Genomic DNA, 26,163 nt, shown 5'->3' on the forward strand with positions numbered 1-26,163 from the left:
AAACTTCTTTGAGAGTAAAGGAATAAACAGTACATTTTTAACATTTAATCAGCACTCAATACCTGCAAAACAAAGGAGCTGATTATTAGCTTCAGGAGTCAGGAAGAGGAACCTGTTCCTCTATACATCAGAGGAGACATAGTGGAGAGAGTGCTTAACTTTAAATTCCTTGGCCCACTCATCTCCCAAGACCACATGTGGTATGTTAACACAACTTCTCTGGTGAAGAAGGCACAGAAGCAGCTTTATTTCTTAATGAAGTTGAGGAAGGCTAACCTTCCCAAGCAGCTGTTGATGTTCTTCTATCACTTCTCTGTGGAAAGCATACTTAACCATGGCATCCTGGTATGGTGTGCGGGCTGCTCTGTGGTTGACAAGAGAATCATTAAATCAGTACAAAAAATTACCAACACCCAGTTACCTTTACTATAGGACCGATACAGAACCTGATGCTTATGAAGTGTCAAAAAATCATTAGGGACCCAACTCACCCAAGCCACCAACCACCCTTTTACTCTGCTTCCTTCTGGAAGGCTTTATTGTTATGTTAAGATGCACACTTTCAGACTACTGAAAAACTTCTACCTGAGCACTATTAGAGAAATTAATGTTGTTAAATAACTGTTTTCTGCATCTAAGTACTTTTGATGTTATGTCTTTCACTATCACTCATGGCTTTAAAAGGACAAAAGTGTAACATTTTCGAGACACATTGCAAACACTGTGAACTACTCCACTATATACTTTTCCACCTTTAATGTTTTATTGGTTTTATTGTTTTATTGGTGTATATTAATGCATGTGTGTAGTTCAAAATGCAGAGTGTATGTTGAATAAGTTGAAGATTCTGTTTTTATTATATTGTATGTACCACTCAAGGGACACACTAAAATTTTGTTGTACATCTGTGCAATGGGAATAAAAAACATTTTATTCTATTCTATTCTGTTCAAGGACAAAACCTTATTTAATGGTGTTTAATGATGAATGATATTCTATTACAAAATATTAACAAGGACATGTGTAACAAAAGCAATTCTGAAGTCCTTTTCCATTAATTTGATTAAGTATTTCCCTTATCCTACTTTCTGTAACATATTCCCATCCGATTACACAACACTGCATATAAAATTGAATGGGGAATATAATCAGAATTTCTGCTGCAAATAAATTTAGCTGTCCGTATGGAAGGGGAGACAATGAACATATGTGGCATAGAGCAGATGGATATATTTGCAAACTGAAACAGAGAAACATTTCAAGTATAATAAAACCAGCCATAAGCCAATACATTAGTGAATAGACATCAATGTATAGAGTGTTCTCCTCCCTCTTTTTTTTTTTAACACATGTACATCCATCCATCCATCCATTATCTAACCCGCTATATCCCAAACACAGGGTCACGGGGGTCTGCTGGAGCCAATCCCAGCCAACACAGGGCGCAAGGCAGGAAACAAACCCCAGGCAGGGCGCCAGCCCACCACACACATGTACATGGGTCATCAAAGTGAATGAACAACATAGAAAAGAAAATACAAACCAACAACATTACTGCCCCACAATCCCACTTACACAATATATTCCTATCGTTTACCACACCAAACTTCTTTCATTTTCTCAGCCCATTGGTCCCAATGACCCTGACCTGACTTCTTCCTTCCAGTGAGCTTTTGATCTAACTTTTCAACCAACTGTAGAATATGCAACATGTCACATTCTACAGCTGGGGAGGCACATTTTGTAACTTCATAATCTCATGTTTAATGAGTGATCTTCTGTTATTTTCTGTAATACAAGATGCTTATGTATCCTGATATCATTAAATTTATGATCAGCAGGAAATGTTAGCTCAAAGAAAGGAACATCTTAGATACTGAGAAATACCGCTTAAAAGTGTCACCTCAAAGACACAATAACTAACCACAAACAACAACAAAGACCAATCACAGCATACATATTAATTTTATACTTGGCTTGTATTAAAGAACCATTCACAACAGAAGTTTTAACAATCATAGGGCTCTCTACCTTGTGCTAAGAAAATAGTGTTTAATGGCAGAGTCCATTTTGTTGAAAGAAATAGCAAAATTGAACATACAGTATGTACAAATGGGGCCACAAACTTTTTTCTAAAACTAGAGACAGGTTCATGGGATAAGCTATCAGGTCTTGGAGCCTACCAATTCCAAAATCTCATTAGGTTCAGTCAATGTATTTCTTGTTCACTGAGCATAGGGAAGAACACACACACATATAAACATATTTACATATACATATATATATACATATCTACATATACACATACTGTATATACACATCAACATATATATACACATACATATACACACATACACACATACATACACACATACACATACATATACAAAGTATATAAACATACATACATACACACAGACACAGATATATACATATATACAGATCTACATATATATACATATCTACATATATACACACATATATATATACATATCCAGATATATATACAGTATACACATATATATACATATCTACATATATATACACATACATACATACATATATATATATATACATATCTACATACTGTATATATATACTGTATATGGCAAAATCCCAGTGCTTCGCAGCGACGAAGTAATGCTTTTAAATTTTTATTATGAAGAAAAGAATACCTTTTTAAACTGAGGGAGAATATACCAATAACTATCTGTTAAGGATCTCTTTGTATACCACGTTGTCAGTTCAGCACTCCGGTTGTAATATGACCAAGCTGTGCACTGAGCTGACTGTTGAGAATGCAACGTATAGCTGTCCAGGAGAAAAGCAATGTTGCCTCAAAATCAATGGTAACCTTTTGTAGGGTGTGTCCCTGAGACTTATTAATTATCATCGCGAAGCAGAGCCTTACTGGAAATTAGAGGCATTTGAATTAAAATGGGAGATCAGAGGGTATAACGGTGATGCGAGGAATACATTCAGAGTGTGGCGCTCTGCTGTTTTTTGTGTAGCTGCCTTCACACAGCTTCTCCGCTGCTTTATAAACGAATGCCATATAAGGACATCCTTTCTCCTTGTTTCGCAGTTCTGTACTGTTTTATTGTTCGTTTATTACGATTGTTATAGTTATTGTGTAGCTATTTGAGACTTACTTTACTGTTTAGGTACCCATTTCCTTTATTTAATCCGCGGCTTCTACTCTATTTTTTGTTTGTTTATTACGATTATAGATATTTATTGATTCCCTTTTTTAGCTGACTGCCTGTTCATATAAGGCACTCCGCTGGTTTTTTGTGAAGCAGCCTTTACACAGCTTCTCTGCTGTTTTATAAACGAACGACATATAAGGCCATCCTTTTCTCCTTGCTTTGCCAAGGAAGCTGCCTTTTTATTTAATCCACAGGTTCTCCGCTGTTTTATTGTTCGTTTATTAAGATTGTTATAGTTCTCTTTGTATAGCACATTGTCAGTTCAGCACTCCGGTTGTAATATGACAAAGCTGTGCGAGCTCACTCTTGAGAATGCAACATATAGTTGTCCAGGAGAAAAGCAATCTTGCCTCAAATCAATGGCAACCTTTTGTAGGGTCTGTCCCTGAGACTTATTACTTGTCATCGAAAAGCAGAGCCTTACTGGAAATTGGAGGCATTTGAATTGAAATGGGAGATCAGAGGGTATAACGGGGATGCGAGGAATGCATTGAGTGTGGAGAAACTCTAGAGATAGCATGTGTATTAACTTGTGGATTTGTCTGTGAGTATTTGGTGGCAGCGTGACGAAGTTGCTTCCGCAAGACTGCGTTAGCTGTGGAGCTCAGCTCGGAGCATATTCTTTTCCTACCTTGTCAATTGTGTAATGCATTTTTTGAACAGGTTTGATGCATGGAAGTGATCACTCGTACTGCGTTCAGTCAGTTCATGTAAGCTGCTCTCTTGTGTGATGTTGTGATGTCCACGGCTTTATTTAATTTTAGCTAAGACCCGGCACTTAAAAGTTTCTCGCTACAGCAATTTTAACTTCGTTACAAAGTGATCCAAAGTCTCGTTTATACCTCGTGTCTTCTCATTAAACTTGTATCTCGCGAATAAAGTATTCGTCGAAGGCATGACAAACGGCAGCGGAAGCGTGTCTATAAACTTAATTTAAACTTACAGTTTACACCGTGCTTTGTTTCCGCAGTAGCTGCACGTATGAATATGCTTGTATGCGTTTTTTCTTCAGCGCTCTTTGGAGCTCTTGTTTTCTATGTACTGCGTTCACAGTCAGTTCACATGATTACGTGGGAGGCGTGATGATACGACACGCAACTCCGCCCCCCACGGCCATCGAGCTGCAGTCCATTACAGTTACATGGATAAAAATAGGTTCCAGTTATGACCATTACGCTTAGAATTTCAAAATGAAACCTGCCCAACTTTTGTAAGTAAGCTGTAAGGAATGAGCCTGCCAAATTTCAGCCTTCTACATACACGGGAAGTTGGAGAATTAGTGATGATTGAGTGAGTCAGTGAGGGCTTTGCCTTTTATTAGTATAGATACATAATAGCACATTTTGTATAAATACAGAGCTTGATTGTTAATGTAGCCATGGGAAATGCACAAACCAGTGTGTTTCTTCGTGCCGATCCCAAGCCCGGATAAATGGGGAGGGTTATGTCAGGAAGGGCATCCGGTGTAAAATTTTGCTGAATCAATATGCGGACAGATGATCTGCTGTGAAAACCCCTAATGGGAGCAGCTGAAAGAAGAAGAAGAAGTTCAAACATTGATTGTTAACGAACACTCTGGATAAATGAAAAAGAAAGGCAAAATGAGAGATATACTCTAGCTCTGCAATAATTTTCAGTGAGGAAGGGAAAGGCCACTAACAAAACCAATCAGTGTTCCAAAGCAGAGGAATTAAATATTCAGTGAGTGTAATGACAGGGAAAAAAAACAAATTAAAACAATGATAGAGAATATTTGTGATCTGAAAGAGAGCATATAGTGAGCAAAGCAATAATAATAAAGGAAGAAGACTGGGAACTGAAAATATAATTGAGTGTGGAATTTGAATGACACTGGGGGAAGAATATGTAGCCAAAAATCATCAATCAGATTTTAAATGTAATTGGAGTCAAACAAAGATGAGAACATGTGAAGTGAACTGAAGAAAGAGATCAGGTAGTGTTCCTGTAAGGTGAGCATTAACTAAACTTTCATTCACTGCTTGCTAGCTACAGTAGTATTAACTCCACTCCACATGACTTTGAAAGTTAGGAGCCTTGTAAAATAAATTTTGCAACAATATAGATTATTGGCTATATTGAACAAAAACAAAAGTCTAATGTTTAACGAGATGGTGTCTAACTTCGTAAACTTTCAAGTTACCCTTTACCACTACATTCACTGCTTAATGATGATTTTAAACTGCTATTAACTGGAGTGATCTCATGATTAGCCTTGTCTTGCATGCATTTGTAAACTGTCATAGTAGAAAGGCTACTAAGCAGACCACTTGTACACTCTAACCCTGCTACAGCTACCCTGAGAAAAATCACTGATTATACTATATTTTGCTATGTCATACTGGAAAAATTTCATTTTTTACCTTTTATTCAGCTCTCCACTTATGATTCTTCAAAGACATTTGCACTGTCATTCCTCTTGTCTGTGTCTCACAAATCCTTTTTTGTTGCTTCACTTAGATGGTTAGTTTAGGCCAGTCGGTAACAACCTTGGGGGCTAGTAAGTTCATGTGACTGGAAAGGTGCTAACTCTCTCTGTCATTCACTCCATTGTTCCCTCAGTCTGTCTCACAGCTTGTGCCATTAACTATGTAGCCCACATAGAGAATGGCCAACCAGGAACTGTCATGGGATACTTGAGGGCCAACACTTCCTTGAAGCTATTGTGTTATTTTTGTTTAATTATGTGTCCCCCCCCCAAGTAAATTCTTTTGAGGTATTACATAAACACAAATATTAACATTGCAATAAATCTCAGTATGAGACAAGACAATTTAGATGAATTCAGAACAATCGGCTTAAAAGAAATAGTAAACATTAACCCTTCAGAAAAAGTAAACATGAAAACAATAAAACCCTTGCAAAACCTGTCAGACTGTGTTTGCATTTAGCTTCTTACTTTAAAAAGGCTTTTAAGATAAAATAATTATTTTTTCTGTTGTTTCAATGTACTTTGTTGTAGTGTTTAAGACAAGCACAGATATCTGATGGGGGTGGGTAGTGAAATGGTGACCATTAGGACTATTGGCAGAAAAGGGTGTCAAAGAATAATCCCTAGGAAAGAAATGGGTACAAGCACTAAGCAGCACAGGGGTGCAGAAAAAAGCACCCAAATAGACAGAGAAAGATGTATAAAGTAGCACAGAGATCCAATCTGAGAAAGCAGAGATCAAGTTGCCCTTGTAAAACGTTAGGAGTGAGAAGGTTATCCTGGAGATAAAGCATTTTAAAAACAATGCCTTAGGATAAAAGGAAACTCGGATCTGATGAGGAATATCAAGCTTTGTGTTATGTTTTTAATGCTGGGCCACATGTTGGCCAGAAATGACCTTAGGTTTGGTTTAAAGTCAACATGATCCCGAAGGCACAACAAGTATAGAGTTGTATAAACACAGATACAAATATTAACATTGATAAAGATAGAAGGAAGCGTCTTGGATTACTTTAGGTCGAGCAAGTGAGTAAGGCTCACCTATACAGTGGATTTTCTTGTTAATTCTCAAATTAAAAAATATATATATATATATATACAACCCCAATTCCAATGAAGTTGAGACGTTGTGTAAAACGTAAATAAAAACAGAATACAATGATTTGCAAATCCTTTTCAACCTATATTCAATTGAATACACTACGAAGACAAGATATCTAATGTTCAAACTGATAAACTTTATTGTTGTGTTGTAATCTTCACACATTTTGAATCTGATGCCTGCAACATGTTCCAAAAAAGCTGGGACAGGGGCAGCAAAAGACTGGGAAAGTTGAGGAATGTTCAAAAAGCACCTGTTTTGAACATTCCACAGGTGAACAGGTTAATTGGAAACAATGTGTTTGTCATGATTGGGTATAAAAGGAGCATCAGACAGCACTGCATTAAAAACCAACATCATTCTGTAAAGGATATTACCATGTGGGCTCAGGAATACTTCAGAAAACCATTATCAGTTAACACAGTTCATCGCTACATCTACAAGTGCAAGTTAAAACTCTTCCATGCAAAGCGAAAGCCATATATCAACATCACCCAGAAACGCCGCTGGCTTCTCTGGGCCCGGGCTCATCTGAGATGGACTGACGTAAAGTGGAAAAGTGTGTTGTGGTCTGAGTGGGCCATATGTCAAATTGTGTTTTGGAAATCATGGACGTCATGTCCTCCGGGCCGAAGAGGAAAAGGACCATCCGGATTGTTATCAGTGCAAAGTTCAAAAGCCAGCATCTGTGAATGTATGGGGGTGTGTTAGTGCCCATGGCATGGGTAACTTGCACATCTGTGAAAACACCATTAATGCTGAAAGGTACATACAGGTTTTGGAGCAACATATGCTGCCATCCAAGCAACATCTTTTTCAGGGATGTCCCTGTTTATTTCAACAGGACAATGCAAAGCCACATTCTGCATGTGTTACAACAGCGTGGCTTTGTAGTCCGGGTACTAGACTGGCCTGCCTGCAGTCCAGACCTGTCTCCCATTGAAAATGTGTGGAGCATTATGAAGTGCAAACTACGACAACGGAGACCCCGGACTGTTGAGCAACTGAAGTTGTACATCAAGCAAGAATGGGGAAGAATTCCACCTACAGAGCTTCAACAATTAGTGTCCTCAGTTCCCAAATGGTTATTGAGTGTTGTTAAAAGGAAAGATGATATAACAGAGTGGTAAACATGCCCCTGTCCCAGCTTTTTTGGAACGTGTTGCAGGCATCACATTCAAAATTATTGAAGATTTGCAAAACAACAATAAAGTTTATCAGTTTGAACATTCGATACCTTGTCTTTGTAGTGTATTCAATTGAATATAGGTTGAAAAGGATTTGAAAATCATTGTATTCTGTTTTTATTTACATTTTACACAACGTCCCAACTTCATTGGAATTGCGGTTATATATATATATATATATATATATATATATATAGTCACACACATGTGTTTAGGAGACAACTAAAGGGCTTGAGTACATGTGGTTTCATGCCGTACCAGGGGGTGGCGAAGTGCACTAATTCTCCTTCTCAATCTCTTACAGACCATTCTAGGAAAATCCCACTTGGCTCCGGGGCAGCGAACGACGTCACTTCCGGTCCTTGCCCTGATGACATCACTTCCCTTACTGGCCTTTAAAGCCGCCATCTTGTTTATACTAAATCAGTTCTGTTTTGGACTCAGTTATGTGAAAATGTCTGTTCTATTGAATCAGTTTTGCAGCTGGGAAAAGTTATACGGGTGGCTGCCCCAACCCTTCTCAATGTCTTATATATATGGGACTCACTGGCACTATTCTGGGTGAGTTGGTCACTATACTATATACTATTTATCCAGAATAATGAGAAGGCTGTGGAAAGCCCACCTGTATTGTCAGATAATAGTGAGTTTCTTCCACTGCACCATCAACAGCATTCTGACCAATTGTATTACAGTATGGCCTGGTAACTGAATGATAGCTGACTGGACGTCTCTGTAGCATTTGGTGAAAATTGTCCAGCACATCATTGTTGTCTTGTTACCTGCCAATGAGGACCTCCAGGGCAAAAGGTGCCTGCAGAGGCCAACTAGCATCATCTGGGACACCTCTCACACCAGCCATGGCGTGTTTACCCTTTTAACTTTTGGGAGGTGGTACAGACGTCAAAATGCAGCACCAACAGCCTCAGGAGCAGCTTCTACCCTGCTGAGCTCAAAATCCACCATTCCCACTTCATCTTAAGAAATACATGTACACCTATAGAGTCTGCACCCACCACTGGTCTATCATGTTTTCACTATAGTCTTGAACTATTAATGCCTTAAAACAATCAGGACTCTGCAGTACTTGTACCTATACAACAGCAAGTACATTACTATTTTTATTTTTTACAATGTTTTCGTATTTTACTGAATTTATTCTATTCTAGCCATACTATACTTACTGTATTCACTGTCCATATTCTGTTTTAACTCTCATTAATCATTCTGTATGTAGACTTGACTTGCTCTCATCTGTACAATCCCTTAGTGCTGTCTTGATTTATATTTATATAATTATTTGTAATTAACATCTGTTTACACTTCTGGTTAGATTCAAAAGTGCATTGCACTGTCATGGTACTTGTGCTGTGTTTAGTGACAATAAAGATGAATTGAATGTAACAGTGTACCTTTTTTGTGACACTGCATTCTATACATTTATTACAGATGTTTAATGTATTCTATAACAAACTTCAATTTGATATTCTGGCATTTTCATACCAACAGATGACACCAAGTGCAAAATATTCTTAGTTACTGAAACTACTGTTGGCAATATTAGAGGTCTTTACAGTCATTTCAGGAATATGCACTCATTAAATTTTTCATCCTTTAGGTGTAGTCAAGAAACAGACTCAAATATTTAACACTCTTCCACAATCTTTATGACTTGGCCTTTAATAACTGTAGTGTGATGAGATGTTATCTGTTTCTTCAGATTAATTTCCATCTCTTTTGTCTTTACCATATTCAGTTGGAAATAAGAATTATCACAACTTTTAATCTCACCAAGACTAGTTCATACTCTTTCTCATCTGTAATAAGATGATTATCAGCACATCTGAGTTGATGTCTGACTAAGAAAGAACTCCTATAGTTGTCATTACACAGTAAAATGCTACAGATGCTGGGTGACAATAGCCTAGGTGTTATCATACATTAGATAACCACTGGCCAGTTTTGATTTGATGTGCTGTATTATGCAAAAACTCAAGTGTCCATTCAAAAAAAAAATACTAAAAATATTTGGTGGATTTTTATTTACAATAATAATAATAATAATAATAATAATAATAATAATAATAATAAAAGAACCATGGAATTTATCACCCTTTAAATATTTTTAAATCAGTTCAACACTATAACGGCATCTCCAACCTTAGACCATAAACAAACTGAAGAAGTTCTAAATAGTACAGGGTTCTATTTAATATATAGTTTCTTACAATATTTTCAAACCCTGTAATCACTATATATGTGATCTTAACAGGCCTTTAGTTATTTAGTAAATTTCAATATAATGGTACATTTTCATAAAACAAGTAAATTCTTCTGATCCAGAGCAGACTCAAAGATAAAAGAGAAAATGTACTGTAAAATTTAATCTGCACCTGGTCTTTTGTAAACGTTATCGAAAGACAAAATAATCAAAATAATTTCTTAAAACATGAGTCTTTTAATCAGTGGCATTCAATGAAAGATTGCCTTGATGACCATTAACTATCAGAATATCAGTCTGAATAAGAAAGCACTAATTCTTTTGCTAAGAGACGGCCATTAGCACCACATATAATGTTATAGTTATTCATTTTCTTTTTTCACAGGTGCATTCACATTAGACAGGAAAGTTTATTCCTCTTAACATTACATACTTCTTGATTTTTCTCAGTATTTTTTAATTCATTGCACAATCTCCCTGCATATGAAACTTTTTTCTATTTTTTTTACCACCCTGTGGTTTTGGTGAGTGCAACAAGATTCATACTGATGGTAATATTGCACAACATGATCAAAGATCTGATTTAACAGAAATCCCCTCAAACACATTTACCAACATAAAGTTAAACATCTATGTAAAGAGGTAAAGATATGTTCATTTAGAATCCTACTCTGTTTTACTGGCATCATTCCTCACTTCATGAGTCAACAGAATGTCAGTTACAAGAGTACATTATAACCAGAGCTTGCAAAAAGTGTTCTGTAAACGGCATAATGAGTATTTAGTATATTTCAGTAAACAAGTACAAAACTTTATTTTTCCAATGGAAATCATTATAAATATAACAGTATTACACAGTTTGTACAATATGAGTCTACTAAAGTCATCAAGAATTCATTTAGAAGCATTCAGAGAGTTCATTTTGAGTATTCAGGCTATATCAGACATTTTCTCATAAATTCTAAACAAAGCTGAGTCAAGAATCCCAGAAAAGTCCTCTTAGCCATTTTCCAAGTCGAGACCACGTATAACTCTTAAAAACTTTGCAGTTTGCTGTATTTATGAACAAAGACAGAAAATGTCTAGATAATGCAAGCTAGATGTCACATTGTCCTGACATATACAGAAACATTGCTATTTATGTGATTGAAGTATTTCTTAAAGACTCAAAGTACAAGCATAATTATTTTGAAATATTATCATCTTAGATTAGTTCTTGAGAAATGATTGTCAAATTAAACATATTATATGAGAGCTACACTAAACAGCTAAACAAATACAGCCATGCACTGCATTCTTCATGTTTCTGGTTTTCAGTAGGAAAATTGGTAACGTTTTTCAGTGCCAGAGGAACAGGAGTGAAGCTGTGGTGAGAGGAGCAAGTGTCTGGTGAAACTGAGGTTTGTGTAACAATATTAATTTCTGAATCCTAGTGGCTTCATAGTTTGTATGTTCCTCATGCTCACATCTTTGGTGTATCTTTGTGATTCAATCTTACTATACAAAGCAAAAATTGATGCTATGTAAATGAGTGAATGTCAGGATAGTTCTATACTCTAACAAGGAAAGTTCTTTATTATTTTTATTAACAATTTTATTTTTTGATTCTTCTGCATTCTGGAGTTCTGATTCATTTATATCTGTATCTCTGTTTTTTTTTTCCTCTCTGTGTTAACTGATTGTTGACTACTGTGTTTTTCTATATCATTGTGTGCATTTTTATTTACTCCTTTAAATGTATTGCTGTGATTTATGCTTCCTGTTTATTTCCATCTTCACTAAAATAAAATGTAAAAACATTTGTTGTTAATCCTTTTCATAACATTCTCCAACCCACATTACAAAATTCGGCATAGTGAGGAGTGAGAGTCTATCTTAGCAGCACTGGGTGCTAGGCAGGAATAAAACCTGAACAGGACACCAGTCCATCGAAGGGCCAACTCACACACAAACACACACAGAGTCCAGTTTAGAACTGCTAATTAATTGAACCAGGACATCATTGGAGATGCAAGAGTGAAACTGAAGTACCCAAAGGAAATTACATGCAGACACAGGGAGAATATGTACAATTCACACATATGATATCTGGGCATATACTGTAACTTCAATTCTGGATCTGTGAGGCTGCAACACTACTCTCTGCACTATAATATTCCTTTATGTCTATGTGAAATGTTATTAAGTTTCAACAAATGGTGCACATTATGAAGATTGTTTCTGTTTCTGATACTTTGTCTGCATCAGATAAATGAATGTAAGCACATCTGAAAGAGGTTCTCCCATTTCTTATTAGCAGTAGGCTTTACTGCAAACTCTCTACTTGATAAAATAATATTGTGCCTTTGATTAAGCTTACCATATTGTTACCTAAAGATGATGGATTATAACAGAAGTGCTCTTTACCAACAAGTAGCAAAGAAGATGCTCACCTTGGCAGAATAAACAAAAGCATCTTCTGAATTTCAGCACACTTAGGTGGTCTGTCTAAAAAGTAGTTGGTCAAAGTAGAGAGGGTGATAGCCAAAGTCTGGCAACACATTAGGCAAAAACAATTCCCAAGAGAAGAAGTGATAAAGAGGCAAGAGAATGAAAAATTCACGAAATTGAATTTTTTTTTAAGATTCACTAGAACAGCACTTTAGGCTTTAAATCTTTGAAAGATGTTGCAAAAGGGGTGTAACTCATCCAGCAATGCAAAATTCAGAAATGCTTACTACAGTTAAATAATTTTAAACTGGAAAAGAAAAAATAGCAAGGCATGACATGTATCAGTCATTTTGACAAGCATAATGGAAACAGTAGGGAAAACATGGACAGACACTTTAGGTATTTGTTGAGGCATGTCCACTAGTTGTTGCTGATTAATTATGGTATATTTGCTATGTTTGTAAATTTTTCATGTTTTTATTGGAAGGTGTTATATTGAGATTTTAATGGTCACCGAAAACCTTTTCTTTCTACATACAGTATATTCACTACTGCGCAGACTATAGTCAGGCACAGATTAGTTCTACTAAACTACTACAGTTCTACGATGACAAAGAAAATAAGTGGTCAAAAATATTTCTAATATAAATGATTCTTTTATATTCATCATACAATAATAATAAAAATAATTAGACAAAATCAAGCATGGATAACTGCAGTAACTGGAATCTCTATAAAAGTCATAAATATCTAGGACAACCTTACTGATATTGTATCTGAATCAGTTATGGTCACATGCAATAGCAATCATGTCACCAAAAGATAATATAATTCAACTCACAGTCAACTCCCTGTGGTTCCCAAGGTATCCATGGGCTCATGGACTTTGTAGGTTTTATACACAGCCCTGCTGGAACTTGGGGCACGTCCATGCTGACGGGAGAGCTTCTCCTGGCGGCCAGGGGATGAGGGCCGGAAAGTCTTGCAGGACATTCATCACAATATATATACTCACAAATATCTAATCAGCCAATCACATGGCCTCAACTCAATGCATTTAGGCATGTAAACATTGTTAAGATGACTTACTGAAGTTTAAATATCAGAATGGGAAAGAAAGGTGACTTAAGCGATTTTGAACATGACATGGTTGTTGGTGCAAGACGAGCTTTTCTGAGTATTTCAGAAACTGCTGATCTACAGGGATTTTCACATACAACCCTCTCTATGGTTTACAGAGGGTGGTCTGAAAAAGGAAAACATATCCAGTGAGCGGTAGCTGTCTGGGTGAAAATGCCTTGTTGATGCCAGATGTCAGAGGAGAATGGAAAGACTGGTTTGAGCTGAAAGAAAGGCAACAATAAATCCAATAACCACTCGTTATAACCTAGGTATGCAGAAGAGCATCTTGTCAGACTGGGTACCACTCCTATCAGCTAAGAATAGGCAGCTAAGGCTACAATTTGCATGGGCTCACCAAAATTGGACAACTGAAGATTGGAAAAAACTTTACCTGGTCTGATGAGTCTTGATTTCTGCTGCAACATTCGGATTGTAGGGTCAGAATTTATCAAAAACATGGAAGCATGGATACTGCCTTCTATCTATGGTTCAGGCTCGTGGCGGAGGTGTAATTGTGTGGGAGATATTTTCCTGGCACACTTTGGCCCCATAGTACCAATTCAGCAACATTTAAATGTCATACCTGAGTGTTATTGCTGACCAAGTCCATCCCTTTATGACCTCAGTGTACCCATCTTCTGATGGCTACTTCCAGCAGGATAACACACTTTGTCACAAAGCTCAGATCATCTTGAACATGACAGTGAGTTCACTGTAATCAAATGGCCCCCACAGTCACCAGATCTCAATCCAATACAGCACCTTTGGGATGTGGTGGAATGGGAGATTCACATTGTGGATGTGCTGCTGACAAATCTACAATAACTGCATGATGCTATCATGTCAATATGGACCAAAATCCCTGAGGAATGTTTCCAGCACTTTGTTGCTATGATTCTAGCAGTTCTGAAGGCAAAAGAAGTTCAAACCCTGTACTAGCAAGGTGTACCTAATAAAGTGGCCAGTGAGAGAAAGTTTGTGTATGTGTGTGTGTGTGTGTGTGTGTGTGTGCACATGTGTGTGTATATATACACAGTAATGTATAATATTCTACGAGAAACTGACACTTTGTTTTTCCAGGTTTATAATTGTGCAAATCCCGTTTGGCCATGACAGTAGATTTTTTTTTGAATTCATCATTTGAGTTTGCAATGGAGTTTTAATTCTGTTACAAAAATTAAACTGACTTGACTACATTTAATATCAATACCAAGCTCAAACTCAAAATGAGACCCCTTTAGCTCAGCATATGTATCTCTCATTTTTCCAATATGTTTGAAGAACCAGTTTTTGATAGCTGCAATGATAAAAAAAAATACAGGAGGAGGGCACAGGAGTGAACCTACTATACTTTTTTAACCATTTATTGAGTACAGCATGTTAAATCAAAACTTGATCTTTGCTTTAAATAAATTAAATCAATCCCTTTTACAAGTTTAGACTACTTCATATATATTTGCTTATGGTGGCAATCTTAATAGAAAAGTCATCTTTCTTTTCAAAAGCTCCGATTCCTATCAGCAAACAAGTCAAATCCTCCCACATCCATTAGCCACCAGATGATAGCCTGTTACTGAATGGCTTGTTGCCTCCATCAGCTACATTTTTATCTGACATTTACATTTGAAATCTTGTGTTTCAACTTTTAAATAGCTGGCATGTAATCTCAAGGTTTCTTAGATGTCATGTTCTAAAGAACTGAACAGCAACATCAAGCACAAGTCAGGAAACAATCCTTTTTTAACCTGTCTTTTGTAATCAAAAAGGCCCAAGTCCATTATTGAACATTGTGCTTACGTGCACTACAAAAGCAACATGCCAAAATCAGGCTTACAAAATATTCTTTCATTGATTAGCTTAAAAACAAGTTTTTCTATATTTAATTTTATTATAAGCAATGTTGTGAAAATTTGTTTGTTAGCATTACAGAAAAACATTGCTAACCTATTGTGAGACTTTACATTTTTTGTTACAAAGCTAAGCAGAACCACAATAATTATTACCCTTGTGTGTTTCTCTGGGTTTTCCAGTTTTGCTCCTGTGGCCTATAGATATGAATAAGTTTAATTAGCATCTGTGAATTGTCCCATTTTGGATGTATATGCATAAAGTATGATTAATACGTGTCCTGTCTAGAATCGACCCTATGTGATTGTGAAGTACAGTAAATAAGCTGGTTCAGCAAATGGATATATTAATATACAGTATATTTATAACTGAATTGGTGATTCTGGTTGTAGCACCATTTTGCATTGTGTGACTATGTTCCATATGTTAAAAATCTGAGAACAGTGGAACGCATAAAAAATGTTTTTCTCTACTTATGTAATAATTTTCTTTTAGTTTATGTTTATTGCACTTGCTTTTTCACAAAAATGGCAAACTGAAGATGTTCCATTGATCAATTTTATATATATATCATACATTACTAAATGCCCAATCATACACTATCTTAGATAAAAAGTATATGTTGAACATTTTGAAATCTCAGGGTAGACATTCATTGATTAAGTTGTTGATTTCCTGTAACTACTTATCCTTTTTTATCCACATTTGCCAGCTCCACCTGGGGAATTTCCAGACACTCCCAGTACATCCAACAAGTATAATCCCTACAGGAAGTAATAACATTGCTTAAATTCTCCTTATAGTGGGACATATCTTGCACAGGAGACTCTGAGAGTGTTCTTACTAGAAACCAAACCAAACCACCTCAACATGCTCTTGATCTATAAAAACCAATGATATTTCTGAACTCCTCACTTTTTCATAAAGAGTAGTGCTGCATTCATATGCAAAGTGAACTTCAGACTTGTCATTTGTAATATACCACCTTACCACTTTCCTGTGTTCATGTAAATTTCCGGTCAGCATTTTAAACGAATAGTGAAGTTTCTGTTGAAGTTCCTCTTGGTCAGCACAAAATGCATTTTTTGTGAAAATAAAAGGCAAACAAAAATCATTACTGATGTATTGCATCGGTCCTATTTGAATTTGACCATAATAATTACATTTCTGGTTGACTTGGTTTTTTTTTTTTTTTACTTTAGATTATTGAATAAGATAGAAAGTCAATCTTACGCCACAGCTTATCATATACATTTTCTCCAAATTGTTCCAGTGGAAGTTACCACTTTCAAGGATGCTCACATGACATTTAGTATTGGGAAACTTTTCCTCCTAACTGTTTTATAGCATGTGAAAACAGCATAAGCTTACAGACCATATGGACATTCTTTTGATCAAAATCTAAAGCTTATGACCAGAAGGAAGCATTGAAACCCAAAATGACTAGAAAAGATAGAGCTTCATTTGCACACTTACAGTTCAACAAGCACTTTATATTTTAAAGCAAGGAAAGGGTTTATAGTGGTGCAGGATTTTAAAATTAGAATAGTGTGGCTCGGGCTAATGGGTGTGGTTACACACTGCTGTGAAGCAATGTGGCTGTGTAGTGTTTAATAGGAAGGCAAGCTAATTGCTTGTTAAAGTACAGGTGACAAATGGCTCGGCTGTTCCCCATGACTGTTCTGTAGGTTGTTAAAGCAAAACACCTACACCAACAAGGGCATAGAAGGAGCTAGAGAAGATGAAAGAGACAGAGACAGAGAGTCAGTCAGTCAGTCTTGTTTGACAAAAGTGAGTTACAACTAAGCTGAAGAAGAAGGTGTGAAGACTACAAGCAACCAAGGCATCACACTGTAAGATTACAAACACTATCACTACTTCCAACTAAAGTTCCTAATCCTATGTGATAGCTCCCATGATCAAGACCCTCTTTACCGACTAAGCTTTAGTAGGATGGAACTATAAATTTATATTTAGAGACATTTGAGACATTATCTGCCATGAATAGCTCACACTAAGAAGAGATCTGGTGGACAAAAGCAAATATGCAACTTTCAGGTTTTAAAATTGATGAACAACATGAGGATGACAAGCCTTATGCTTACGTTTTAATTAATGAACCTGAATGTAAATTCTTAAACACAGGTCTAAAATGACAACCAATAGCTGCTCTTGAAATAACCTCTCAAAGAATCATGCCCATGGTAGGGTGAATTAAGTTAGGTTTTATTGAGTGCTACTATTAATACCTTATTACAGATCAACAATGCATGTGTACACAAAGAAGTAACCTCCAAAAATCCTTCAGAAATCCATGAAAAGAAACAAAAAGTAAATACATTTGTTGATAGCTCCTCCACAATGTGATGTTACAATATAAGACAGTCTTTTTTAATCTCAAATATGTAAATCTAGATATAATTTCCATGTCTTATATAAAACACTGCTATGGTTTATTAATTCACACACTATACATTACTAGTTTAAGCTTTTTTTTCAGGGTTTATCTGCCAATGCAGCATTTAAAATCCAATACCCTTTCATCTGTCACTCAGCAACACCCAATTTCACTAGAAGGTAAGGTAATCATTCTCAATTCTCAATCAATCAATCTCAGATTGCACTTTGATCAGGGTGACATTTTTAAACAAGAGTATTTTTTTATTATTATTATTGTGGCAGATGACCAGGGACCTTGAGCCACCGGGACGCATGGAACAAGGAAGGACTGGGAGAGGAGCAATATATTTCTCTGGACACAAGAGGGCAGCCTCCCTGGATTCCATCAAGGCCACAGATACAGAGCTGGGAAGCTCATCCCTGTGGGGTCTGCAACCACCACCAGGGGGCACCTGGAGGGTTCTTGAGCCATGGACTGCATCACTTCTGCCAAATCAGGAAGTGCTGCTGGAACAGGAACCAGATATGCCCAGAGTGCTTCCTGGTGTGGTGGAATTGTGCTAATCGCTGGAGACTTTAACAATGTAACGCTGGACAAAACATTACCTGCCTTCTCCCAGTATGTGGATTGTAACACTCGGGGAAACAGGACTATTGACCTACTATATGCAAACGTTAAAGATGCATACAGTGCCACCCCACTGCCTGCGCTTGGGAAAGCAGATCATAACCTGGTTCTGCTTCAGCCTCAATACAAACCAAGAATGAGGCGCTACCTACAACTACACGCTCATTCAGGAAGTGGTCCCATGAGGCAGAGCAGGCTCTGAGAGACTGCTTTGGAACTACAGACTGGGATATATTGTTTGGGTCACATAGTGAGAACATTGAAGAGGCTGTTGAATGCACAACTGATTACATCAACTTCTGTATGGACATTGTAGTTCCAGTAAGAACAGTATGCTGCTATGCTAACAACAAGCCATGGGTTACAAGTGACATCAAGGGCCTTTTGAACCAGAAGAAAAGGGCTTTTAAAGGTGGTGATCAGCATGAGCTGAAGTGCGTGCAGAAGGAACTCCGAGTCCAGCTCAGGGCGAAAGAGCAGTACAGGGGAAAGTTGGAGCAGAAGTTGCAGAACAACAGCATGAAGGAAGTGTGGGATGGGATGAAGATTATCACTGGCTGCAGCTCGAAGCGGGGTGCCGCCATCGAGACAGACGTGGAGAGAGCAAACCAAATGAACAACTTCTTTAATAGGTTTGATCACAGTAACCCACTCTCACCTCGGAGTACTGCATCCTCCAACCATCCTTCTGCTGATACCAGCATAGGTGAGACATCCCCACCCACAATTACAGCAGCCCAGGTGAGCAGAGAGCTGAAAAGACTTTGTGCCAGCAAAGCAGCGGGTCCAGATGGTGTATCGCCACGATTGCTGAAGGCCTGTGCGTTGGAACTGGGGAGTCCTCTACAGCGCATCTTCAACCTGAGCCTGGAACAGGGAGAGTCCCAAGGCTTTGGAAAACATCTTGTATCACTCCTGTCCCAAAGGTATCACGTCCTAGTGAGCTGAATGACTTCCGCCTGTTGCTCTGACGTCACATCTGATGAAGACCATGGAGCGGCTGCTGCTTCACCACCTGAGGCCACAGGTCCGCCACGCCCTCGACCCTCTGCAGTTCGCATACCAGGAGAAGGTGGGAGCGGAGGATGCCATCATCTATATGCTTCATCGATCCCTCTCCCACCTGGACAGAGGCAGTGGTGCTGTAAGAATTATGTTTTGGACTTCTCTAGCGCCTTCAACACCATCCAACCTCTGCTCCTTAGGGATAAGCTGACTGAGATGGGAGTAGATTCACACCTGTGGCATGGATTGTGGACTATCTTACAGACAGACCTCAATATGTGCGTCTTGGGAACTGCAGGTCTGACATTGTGTGCAGCAATACAGGGCGCCGCAGAGGGGACTGTACTTTCTCGGTCCTGTTCAATCTATATACATCAGACTTCCAATATGACTCGAGTCCTGCCACGTGCAAAAGTTCGCTGATGACACTGCTATTGTGGGCTGCATCAGGAGTGGGCAGGAGGAGGAGTACAGAAAGTTAATCAAAGACTTTGTTAAATGGTGTGACTCAAACCACTTACACCTTAACACCAGCAAGACCAAGGAGCTGGTGGTGGATTTTAGGAGGCCCAGGCCCCTCATGGACCCTGTGATCATCAGAGGTGACTGTGTGCAGAGGGTGCAGACCTTAAATATCTGGGAGTGCAGCTGGATGACAAATTGGACTGGACTGCCAATACTGATGCTCTATGTAAGAAAGGTCAAAGCAGACTATACTTTCTGAGAAGGTTGGCATCCTTCAACATCTGCAGTAAGATGCTGCAGATGTTCTACCAGACGGTTGTGGCGAGTGCCCTCTTCTACGCGGTGGTGTGCTGGGGTGGCAGCATAAAGATGAAAGACGCCTCACGCCTGGACAAACTTGTTAAGAAGGCAGGCTCCATTGTAGGATTAAAGTTGGACAGTTTAACATCTGTGGCAGAGCGACGGGCACTAAGCAAACTCCTGTCAATCATGAATAATCCACTGCATCCACTTAACAGTGTCATCTCCAGGCAGAGGAGTAGCTTCAGTGACAGACTTTTGTCACTGTCCTGCTCCACTGACAGACTGAGGAGATCGTTCCTCCCCCACACTATGCGACTCTTCAATTCCACCCGGGGGAGTAAATGCGAACATTAATTTTATTTTAATTTTTTTTCATTTTTATTACTATTTAATTTAATATTGTTTCTTTGTATCAGTATACTGCTGCTGGATTATGTGAATTTCCCCTTGGGATTAATAAAGTATCTATCTATCTATCTATCTATCTATCTATCTATCTATCTATCTATCTATCTATCTATCTATCTATCTATCTAATTGCTAGAGGCGGCAGAAGAAAAGGAAGTCTAAAGGACTGTGAACTGTATTCGGCTGAGTATTGTGTTGTGTGCCCAGGAATAAAATGTATGTGCTTTCGACATCTGGAGTCCGTGTCTGTCTGTGTTGAGGCTGATCTTCTACATTATGAAACAATAATACAAATAAATAAATAAAAGTATGAATTATAAGAGTTACATACATATCTAGTGTGTAATTTATATTCTGCTTTTAATAAATGAAAGAAATATTTTCAGTTTCACATTTCTGAGGACTGCAATTATCTCTGATTTGCAGCACTGCTACCATCTGAATATCAAAACGGAGCATGCATATTTTGAAGGTACAGGTCAGTAATTGATACTGGCATTCATTTTCCTCATTGTTTTACATATCATATTGTGTATATATTAATTGTCATTTTGTAAAATATTTTAAACCTCTAAAACATTATTGAGATGTCAGTCACAGGTACAATGTGTGTTAACTGTCTCTTTAATTTGCAACTCATGTGTTTAATTTATTGGGGACAGGTGCCTTTTACTTTGCAACAGAGAACTGACACTGCCAGGGTACATGGAGAAGCATGTGAGATGAGGGAAACAGCCAAGTTTTGTTTCATATTCAATTTCACCATCTCAAAACTCATATTTGGGTCAAATAGAATAGCTGAAGAAGTTTTACATTAGTATCTTTTAATCTCTTTTTTTGTGTTTTATTAATTTTAGGCTAATCCTTTATTTTTTTACCAAAATAATATAATTTATTTTTATTTAGCCAGTTGTTCTGTGGATGTACTTTATCCTGGGAGTACTTTGGTAGTGAGACCAGCTATGTTATATGGGTTAGAGATGGTGGCAGTGACCAGAAAGCAGGAGACAGAGCTGGAGGTAGCAGAGTTAAAGATGTTAAGATTTGCATTGAGTGTGACAAGGATAGACAGGATTGGAAATGAGTACATTAGAGGGTCGGCTCAGGTTGGACGGTTGGGAGACAAAGTCAGAGAGGCGAGATTGCATTGGATTGAACATGTGCAGAGGAGAGATGCTGAGTATATTGGGAGAAGGATGCTAAGGATAGAGCTGCCAAGAAAAAGGAAAAGAGGAAGGCTTAAGAGAAGGTTTATGGATGTGGTGAGAGAGGACATGTAGGTGATGGGTGTAACAACAACAACAACAACATTTATTTATATAGCACATTTTCATACAAATAATGTAGCTCAAAGTGCGTTACATGATGAAGAAAGAGAAAAAAAGACAAAGTAAGAATTAAACTAAGAGAACACAAATTAACATAGAAGAAAAGTAAGGTCAGATGGCCAGGGAGGACAGAAAAAACAAAAAAATACTCCAGACGGCTGGAGAAAAAATCAAATCTGCAGGGGTTCCAGGCCATGAGACTGCCCAGCCCCCTCTAGGCATTCTATCTAACATAAATGATCAGTCCTCATTGTATTCAGGGTTCTCATGGAAGGACTTGATGATGACGGTCACGTGGACTTCTGGCCTTTAATCCATCAATGTAGGGACATCATGGTGCTTTGATTAGGTGGTGGTTGTGCAGACCGCAACCACAGAAAACAGAACAAGATACAGAGGACAAAAAGATTTATAAGAAGATGATCCGCTGTGGCAACCCCTAACGGGAGCAGCCGAAAAAAGAAAAAGAAGAAGGAGGGGTGTGTTGGGGGTGAGGACCAAAAATATGCCTTGTCTCAGGTGGCATTATTGAACATGCTGATCCTGATCTAAAAGAATGTTCATACTTTAAAACCGATTGGACACAGATAGCTGCAGGTGGGGGATGTACACCCTGTTCTATTTAGAGTTCAATCATTGGTGTAGCAGTAGCATTACTGCCTAATGGAGCCAGCATCCAGGGTTTGAATCCTCTGCTCATTTACTATATGTGCAAAGTCTGCATATTCTCTCTGTGTCTGTGTAAGCTTTCCTTTGGATACATCAATTTTCCTGCAACATCTCATATACGCGTGTATTAGGTTAATGCACAATATTAAACTGGCCCCAATATTAATACCAATGGATATGTGTGTTAGTAGTGCATTTGGTAGACTGGTGTCCAGTCTAAGTTTGGTTCCTGCATTCTGCTCTGGCCACACTTAACCCTAAATTGGATAGAGTGTGTTTGACAATGTTTTTTCATGTTATGTATTAGTAACTGGCAAAGTATCTTTTATGAATTTACATTTTACATAATACAATAATATAATAATAATAGCACTTGTTAAACTCCTTCATTTTTCTTTTTACACATGTGTACCTTCTTTTGAAAAATATTTTAAAATGTTTTTAAATTAATTTTAAATAAATTAATATAAATGTAATCTACTGTAAATACATTAAATAGACATAATGGGACACAGATACTCTACAGTAATCTGGTTCCCTATCCATGTGTGATTATTGTTTTACTCATTGTTGACAGAAAGATATGCGGCTTGCTATGACCCAGCAGGATCAGTAAATGATTGGATGTGGAAAACAAAAGCAAATACTTTGTCAGTGTAGGGCTTACAAGTATTGCTTAGCAGTATTAAAGGAATTTAAGCTGAATAAGGTTTTCATCATTATCAATTAACTACCGTGGGAGGCATGGTGGCACAGTGGTAGCACTGCTGCATCACAGTAAGGAGACCTGGGTTCGCTTCTCGGGTCCTCAATGTGTGAAGCTTGCATGTTCTCCCTGTGTCTGCATGGGTTTCCTCTGGGTGCTCTGGTTTCCTCCCACAGATTATACAGGTTAGGTGCATTGGCAATCCTAAATTGTCTCTAGTGTGTGCTTGGTGTGTGGGTGGGTATGTGTGTGTCCTACGGTGGGCTGGCGCCCTGCCCGGGATTTGTTCCAGCCTTGTGCTCTGTGTTGGCTGGGATTGGCTCCAGCAGACCCCTGTGACCCTGTATAACGATATAGCGGGTTGGAAAATGACTGACTAACTAATTAACTACTATACAAATGTAAAATCCAATGGCAAAGTCTAACATGTCTGTATATGTAATATAACCAGCTTCAAAAATGAATACATTCATGAACAAAACAAATAACATGACTATAAAAGAAAAATAAATATTTAAATAAAAGTGACTGATATACCAGTGTTTCTCCCTGTCTTATTTTGTGTCATTTAGAAGGGACTATGACCATTGTTTTTTACTTGTTTAAATGTTGATTGAGTAAGAGAGATACAATTGTGGATATTTACTACAACAATCTATACTGTTCAAAATCCAGCAGCAGTTATACCTACTTAATGTTAAATTTAAAATATAAATCTAAATCTTCTGCCTAAAAGGTTACAATCATGAAGTCATATTTATCATGGTGTATGATAATTCATTTACAATTATTCACTATGATGCAAAGTTCAAAGATATCAGGTATTACGCATGGAGCACTCTACTTTTTATTTTAAGCAAACAGGCAATAAATGTTATTTATTTTTATTAGACTTAGGTAACATTGTCAAACTATTTCCAGAACACTATTATTTTAAAATAGCTTATTTAAGATGCATTAAGTTATTTGTTTAGAGAAAAAAATTACACTGCAAAAAAGTCTAAGTAAGTGAAGGAATTTTATAACAAACCATTAAATCTTGTTTTCCTTATTGTAAGATTTATTGACTTATCAAGAAATGTGTTTCTAAAAATATTTAGCTTATTTTATTAAATCTTGTCTAGTAAATTTTGCTTACCACATTGGCAGTTTGTTTACTAAATAAAAGCAATCCAAGTATTTCATTGATAACTCAATAAATCTTACAATGAGGAAAACAAGATTTAATGACTTGACATAAAAACTTTTCACTAGCTTAGATTTGATTTTTGTAGTGATTGTAAGTGAAGAATATAATTAACAACTCAAGAAAAAAACAAGTATCCAGGACAGCATACACACACTCCATTAAGAATTAAATTTATACTGAAACAAAGTTTATCTTAACTTACTTTGTCCTTCACGCTTTATCCTTATTTCAGTCTCTTATTCTTTCGCTTTCATTAATTGGGTTTCAACAGGTTTTTCCAATATTTTGCATACTTTCCCAATGCATGGTTTGGTGGTATAAAATCACTAGTTTACCTCAGAAGAGCTCTCTGAACTGCATTCCTCAGGCCAGGTAGACACAGGAAGTCACCCTCCCCCTTTCCTAGCAGTCTATAAGCTTTGTAATTGGCCAGGCAGAAACACAATTGGCTTCAGAGCTGTGAGTCAGCGGCAGGTGTGGACTTGACTTTTGAGTTGTGCATGCAGTAAAAGAAAACTTGCACAGTAAAAAAACAAACCAGGCCAGTAGTATTTATGTACCTCATTTTATGCACAGCTTAACTTGACCGTATAGCAAAACAATGCCAGGCCACTCACAGTTAGTGTGTTCACAACTGTCCTGAGACAGAATACTGATGTACAGGTACTGCCTTTTCCTACCCTATCTTCTGCCCTTAACTCCCCAGAGCACCTTTGGGATTGCAATATTTGCCCAAAAACACAGTCAGACCTTTCATCATAAATAGGATTACATCCCTCAACTGCAGATTCAGAAACCCATTGGCTCTATGCACCAGATATGTACCTCAATTATACTTGCTAAAGGCGGCAATAATTTATTGTTGTTAAAGGACACCCTTGTTAACACTTCTCTCTTGTTTTTTGTTATACCGTTTTGTTTTGCCCATTATATTACCTGGGTGGGAGGCAGACGTATGTTTAGTTAGAAACAGAGGCAAGGTGCTCCCTATCTGTGACACCCAGTTTAGTGGCATGGTTGGCACCAGACCACACAGTATGCATCTTGTAGTGCAGGACCAACCGGGAAGTCAGACATGGAGACACAGACACAAAAAGGTGGTATTTCCAAACAAGAGTGGGTTTATTTACAGGTGCGACAGGTTTCCAGTTCCAAAAAATACAGACAGACATGTATATACACAAAATAAATGAAGAAAAAGAGTTTAGGAATAAGCTACACAAAAAAGCAAAGTCCAAAAGATGGCAAAAATGTCTATATACAAGAGTATATACAAAAGTATATATACAAGAACAAAAACAAAGTACACCAAAACCCAAAATCTAAATAAACACATCCACCAAAATAAAGCTAAACTAGGAGATATTTATAATCGATTTCCAAGAAATTCACAAAAATAAAGCACAATCCACTGCTTGGTAAACTAAATGAAACAAGCTATACCAACCACATAATGGTGGCAGAAGTGCCTCTTGTACTTTGGGCACAAGTCTT

General features: G+C 37.5%; 1 protein-coding gene across 1 annotated transcript in view; it reads right to left on the reverse strand.

The window, feature by feature from the left end:
* Positions 1-25,036, reverse strand: part of LOC120535717 — a 108,287-nt gene extending 83,251 nt beyond the window's left edge. The window contains exon 1 of the mRNA XM_039763731.1: positions 25,005-25,036. The gene's annotated coding sequence lies outside the window, so the exon portion shown is untranslated. The remainder of the gene's footprint in view (positions 1-25,004) is intronic.
* Between the last annotated feature and the right edge of the window lie 1,127 nt (positions 25,037-26,163).

The sequence above is a fragment of the Polypterus senegalus genome, chromosome 9, assembly GCF_016835505.1.
Source record: "Polypterus senegalus isolate Bchr_013 chromosome 9, ASM1683550v1, whole genome shotgun sequence".
NCBI classification, from domain to species: Eukaryota; Metazoa; Chordata; class Cladistia; order Polypteriformes; family Polypteridae; genus Polypterus; species Polypterus senegalus.